Raw genomic sequence first — 6,541 nt, 5'->3', positions numbered from 1 at the left:
CTTTCTGAGCAGTTTGGTGAACTGGCTGTTGGAAGAAATCATTAGGGCAGAGAACCAGTTGTTAAATTATTTGAATCCCACCACTGGCTACAGGGTTTATTTTCTATTTGCAGATTTGCAATATCAAATGGCAAAAATGACTTCTTTAATGAACAAAAACCAAAACAGCAGCATTTTTTTAAAAAAAACAGAAAATATTTAAGCAAATATACAGTAGTACAACTCTCTGCTTTGTTTTTTTCCATGAGTGCTTTCTTTTCAGCACTAGTTAACCCATTTCACTTAGACATTGGGAAAAGAAATGATCCTTCTTAAGGAAAACAACAACAAGAAATATCTCAACATCTATGCCTTGTACACAACTAAAATACCAAACTGAAAGCAGTTCCTTGGTGCTGTTTTAACAAGCATTCTCACATCTGTAATTTGGCAGAAAGGACTGTTGACATGGCCCTGCTTCCAATCTAAGCTTTTATGTGCCTCAGTGGCAAGGCTGGTGAATAGTGCTGTTCTTGCAAATTTAATGTGAGACTATTTCAGGTCAGCAATTGGGGAATTCCATGGATTCTTTTTCCCTTCTACTATCATCATCTGCCCGAGGGAAAAAGATAGCTACCAACTGCTTTCCATAACAGATGGGATGAGGTGAGAGACTCTAGGCATTATATGCAGTCATTGAACTTTGAATCACTAGTGGTGACTGAATTGCGTTCAGAAAAAGCCTTTTATGTATTTGCATGAGCTCACAGGTGCAATGACAGAGTTGCTTTTAGATTTATTCTGATTTCTCATTTGTCACTGACTTGTCAGATAGAACTTTCTTTTTTGAGGCAGACATTCTGGTTTTCCAGAGAACATATATTCCTATGTTTAAAAATATCCTATATAACAGGTTATGGATGGAGAAGAATGTGAAATCAAGGAAAGCAAGCTCATATATACTTGCTTCCACCTTCTTTATCCTGTAATTTCCTATGTCCCACTGACATGTCAACTGAGAGATATAGCATGAGATGAAAGGGAAAGGAAGGATGTCAGATTTTCAGGACATACTGATAACCAGGAAAGTCTAAAAGGAAAAGGGAAAATCTGAATCTTGTTAATTTCAATATGTTCCCATATATCCCAAATTGATAAATACCATACAGAATTTGTAAGTAATCAGCAGCTGCTGGAAGTATCCTGTGCACCATAGTATGAAACATGGAGTTGGAGTAGGCAAAATGACGCACCTACCTCCAAAATAATAAAAACAATAGAAACTATGGCTATGTGAAACCTCTTATCAGCAGAAGCAGTTAAAACCTGTATTATTAGATATAAAAATAGCAAGAAATGACTGGTAGAACCTAATTTCTTCCCTAAGTTAAATTGATCAGAATGCCATAATTTTTTTAAGGACAGGTCTGTCTGTGTACTATTTAACTGCAGGTCCAGACTACTACCTCTAAACAAGCAAAATGGTGATAAACAAGCAAATCTGCTGGTGACCATGCTAGACAGAATCTCATTATGAAAAAGAAAGTTCGAGAGGCAAATGAATAGAAACATGAAACCTGTTACCTCAACTATTTTACCTGGTTGGAATAAGCCATATTGAAATCAAGTGTTTAAACATGGCAATGCAGGCTGATGGGTTTTTTTTAATGAAACTTCTGAATACTTTTTTGCATATGCAATTCTAGCCAAAGTCTCCTAATAATCTATGTGTATATATAAGATTCCTTTTACTCTTACATGTATGATTATCTTAATATGATAGCAAAAAAAAATCTTACCAACTCAGGATATATACTTCATTTCAGATTAGTGCTAAGGATAAAGGAATAACTTTGTTTAATTTGGTTCAAGATCCATCTTATTATTCTCTTTTCAGCAGTGTTCAGAACAATACTTTTGGAAGTATGAAGACAATAGTGCTATGTTGCTGTTTGCCTGCAATGTTCGCTCATATGAAAAATTTTGGAACTATAATTGTAATACTTGGAAATGAACAAGATAAATGATAAAAAAAGCTGTTTATCCTCAAAGGCTTAATCCAAGTCATGTTATTTTTTCTGCAAAACAACAACAACAACAACCAGTCAGCAACATGCTGAACTGAACATTTTGCAGTTTTAATCAGAAATATTTAAAAACCAGGAGTTCCGGTTTGCAAGGCTGCGGTAGCGGCAGGAATCCGTGATTGTGCACAGTTCCTGCTGTGCTCGCTGCTGGAGTGCCCCCGATCCAGTTAGATTTGGAGGCTATAGTTATCCCATAGAGATAACTGAAGACAGGGGAGATCCGGGCAGGAGTCTGGGGGAATCACAACCCCCCTCCTCAGCCAGCTGAACTCCCTTTTCCAAAGGCGGTGGAGTGGTGGTCAGCAATGGCCACCACAAAGAGGCTTACAGCCGGACAAGAATGTGCAGGAGGAAGCTGAGAAAGTGAAAGTGTTTGGCTGAACCGGGACAACAAGTAACATCTAAATACCCTGGAAATTCAACTTTCTTAAAGATACATTGTTCCCTAAGAAGATTGTAAAGAGCGGCGGATGAAAGTGAAAAGGGAAAGTTTGTTTTTTCTCACTCTCCTTCCCTACGGAGATAGCAGATGGAAATTGGAAGAACCCGTTTTGGCAACAGAAGGTAATTAAATTTGAAAACTAAAGCCAAGGGGACATTAAAGATTTCTGAACATTGGAATTAAAAAAATTAAAAATTCTTTTTTTGCTACAAGTGGGAAGGGAGAGGTAAAGAATTTATATTAAGACTTTGCTGGAGGAGACTGCTTGGAGCTTATAAGATTAGAGATAAACTGTAATAAGACTTCTAAAAAAATACATTTTGGAACTTTGCAATTGAATTCTACCCCAGGAAGAGAAAGTATAAAAAGAAGAAAGTGCTAAATGAAACAGCTTGTGTTGATTTGGATTGCTTGGTTACTTTGGGACTTTTGGAAACTATTTTTTGAAAGACTAAAAACATTTGGGTTGTTTTAAAAAAATCTCACAATGGCATTATCTGTTGAAGAATTGAAAATGGAATTCAAAAAGTTAAAACAAGAGGAACAAGAAGGGAAGGGCTCTTCTGGATCTGTTTTTCACTTTTTAGAAATGGCGATTTCTAACTACCAGGAATTACAACAACAAGAAGGCTGGGATGAAGAAGAAGAAGCCATCTTTAATGAGCAAACAACTTTAGCTGAGGAAGAAAAGGGAAAGAGGGGAAAGAGAATGGAGAATTTAAGATTTAAAAGAACAACCAAAAAAGGGGAAAATAAGGTGAAAAACTGATACAATGTCAGAAAGCAACAGAAAAAAGGAATACAACAGAGAGGGGAGAGTAAGAGGGCGGAGACTAAGAGATGGGGGGTAAAAAAGCTAGATTCGACAAGAAAGGAAGGGAAAAAGGGAAGAGAAGTTATAAAGGCTTGAAACAAGATGTAAAAAGGGTTTTTTCAGACAAAAAGGGTAAAATACAATTAAAAAAGAGATTTTGCAAAAGTACATAAGACTGTATTGTAGTATTTGTATTGGAAATAGAGTTAGAAAATTGGAATATTATATGATTTAATAAAATATTAAAGGGAATGTGTAAAATGTTTAAGATTTAATGATAGAGTTTAATTTGCTATGGATCATTGTTTTAACTATATTATAAACTTATTATTTTCTTATTTTAAAATGTAGTACGTAGAATGTACTATGCAGAATCAGAATGGAAATTATATATTATTTTAAGTGTTAAATTTAGGGGAAAGATAGAAAGGTGTCACACTTCAATCAGTGATTACAGGAGAAATTTTGTGTTAAAGAGAAAAGATAAATAGATAATTGAAAAAGAACGGACAAAAGATACAAGTATAATGATTTAAATTGAGATGAAATAAATAAAATAGAATTAAGAGAGTGAAAAGAGGGGAGAAGCCATATAGAAAATATAGAATGGTAAATAAGATATGAAATGGTATATAAGGTGAGCACGAATTTGATTTATATCTGTACAAAAAGATGTAACCTGGGATTAAGCCGCTTTCCAAAAAGAAGTTTTATGTTTTCATGTTTTGTGTTTTGTCTATGTTTGTTTATTGAAAATTAATAAAAAAAATTATTTTAAAAAAAGAAATATTTAAAAACCAGAAGACTGAGACAGTTCTCAATATCTAAGAACATATCTAAATTAATGAACATAATCTACAGTATACATAACAAATCATCAGCCCTCCCCTAAAAATTAGTGACATAATCAAAACAAATAATATTGGAGCTTTCTCCTTCTGCCGTGCTTCATCAACAACTAGACAGTTGACAAGTAAAATGCAAATATATGTACACATGAAAGTTACTAACAATAAATTTTACCAGTAATAAAATTGGAATGATTTTAAGATTGTTTATCTTTGTTATTCTCACTGTCTGTAACTCAAACCTTTAGGATTGGCCCTAATTGTGAAAAGTAAAGCATAGATAATTCTTTTGAAGAAACAGCATATTTATGTGAGGACCGATTGCCCTAATAGATAAACATTAGATTACAGTGTTCAGGATCCACAAATCTAATTATTAAATCTTTAGCTCCTCAGCATAAGAATGAATTAGTAAAGGTCTTCGTGGTGGCCTTTTCCAATATGTTGTCTAGAACATATGTTGGAATAATCTGGGCTACTACTCAGAGTCTCTCTGTTTTCTTTTCCTCTAAAATGCCATAGATAATAAGGGAAGACGGTCAAAAAAGTTGCCAGCCACAACTGAACACTATTGCCTCAGTGAAACTTGTTTCTTGCTGTAACAAGTTCCCTCTTTTTTCAAGATGATTGGACCATATTTATGACATTGTCTCATTCAGCATAAAACTTGTGAATTTCGTACATGCCCTAAGCTCTCCTATTTGATGATTCTAGGAATGTTAAATAAGATACACAGCAGAATCAAAAGCTTTTTAATCTATAAAGATCAGCAAAATTTTCTGATTCCTATGTTATACAGTTGCAGTTTTGTACAACAGTTGTACAGTTGTGCAGTTATTCATGCTATTCCATTCTGAAATGAGGAAAGTTCAGGCGGAAAATCAAGGGAGTGTTTTTGTATGGAAGATTGAATTCTGTTCAGTAATAATATTTCTGAGCTCAGAATTCTTCACTTCCAAGTGTACTTTTGTATATACCAGTTTTTCACAGGACAAATGTATGGGTTATTTTTTAAAAAAGAAAAGCAGATCGCATAAGCTTAAAATCTGCTATTCCTGGCTGAAGCTATATCTCCTGTGAGTTCACCAAAACTTACTTTAGACATATCTCATGCACCATTTTGTCCATGAGTGCTGACCCTAATCAAACTGCCAAACTTTATATTATGAATTTATATGTGTTGTTGTTGAGAAAGGAGAAAGGAAATTTTTTGTTTCTGAGAATCCTCAGAATCAAAAATAGCATGAATCTCAGTTCAGTAGTAAGGAAATGTGCAAGACTTTGGTTTATAAAACTTAGGGAAATTAATCAGTACAGGTTATAAGATATATGTCCTCATTCATTCCAATTCTGAAGTTCTTGTTTTCAGAAAACAGTTGTGTTTACTAAATTTGATTACCAGAATCTTGTGCTACCTATTCAGCAACTGGTGTCAGGGCTCCAACAATCCACTTCTCAGATAGGTGTATGACATTTTGTCAAATCCTTACAACAGAAGTGTGTAACCTGTGGCTTTCAGGGCAGCACTGAGAAACAACTTCCAGCAATCCTGATGACTGGCAATGCTAAATGGGTCTATTGGAAGGCTAAGTAATACCTGAAGGTTATAACATTTATATTCTTGTAGACATGAGTTGATAAAACTTTTTTATTTTACAAAATAAGAGTTTTGAACTAACCACTAACTCTCACAGCACTGTGACTGCTATTGAATAAGAATCACATGTCTCCTAGTTCTGACAGTTCATACATGAAATATGTTTACAATGCTATTAAAGGATCTTTTGTCAACTGAAAGTTACTAAGTATTTTTGCTGTTATTAAATTATCTTAAATGCCAAACAAAGCAACTTGATTTCAAATCCAAACTGACCTTATAGGAAAACAGATGTCATCTTATACCTGAAAGAGGGACCAGAGAAAATCTTACCAAAGGGAGAAGTAAGAAAGAGACCCAGTGTTGGTGACTTAAAACTAAGAACATGCTGTTCCTGCTCCCTAGCCAAGCAATTTAGGGAAAATTACTGTGAGGTGATTTATGTGAGAAGTACAGAAGTAAATATTTGAGGTTTATTTAAAAGACAGGTTATATTTCAAGGAAAATGCAGGAAGTATACTGTGGAGATACAGAACTGTTTTCATCTCACAGAATAACAAATAACGTTTGTTTGGCACTTTAGTATTTTTGCATAGAAATCAGAACTTTAGTAAGAAAAGCTGAAGGTATTAGATGTCAGGTGGATAGCTCCAAAATTCAATCTAATTTGTTGAAATTATAGGATTTCCTTCTGATACCAGTGTTTTACAGCATTACAATCTGGAAATGACATTGTTTTGAGTGGAAGCCAATTTGCATTCATTAAAACAGAAG

At 34.3% G+C, this 6,541-nt stretch overlaps 1 long non-coding RNA gene across 1 annotated transcript; it reads left to right on the top strand.

Moving 5' to 3' along the window:
* Positions 1-298: 298 nt before the first annotated feature.
* On the top strand, positions 299-4,371 carry LOC148127325 (uncharacterized). Its single transcript, XR_015742226.1, has 2 exons — positions 299-645; positions 1,877-4,371. It is a non-coding gene; the product is annotated as an uncharacterized LOC148127325 (long non-coding RNA).
* The last annotated feature ends 2,170 nt before the right edge of the window (positions 4,372-6,541 follow it).

Source organism: Pseudonaja textilis, chromosome 2, assembly GCF_049901715.1.
Source record: "Pseudonaja textilis isolate UNSWEBS1 chromosome 2, rPseTex1.2, whole genome shotgun sequence".
Lineage (NCBI taxonomy): Eukaryota > Metazoa > Chordata > Lepidosauria > Squamata > Elapidae > Pseudonaja > Pseudonaja textilis.
Note: the sequence above shows the minus strand (reverse complement) of the source record. Positions and strands in the feature narration are given on the sequence as shown.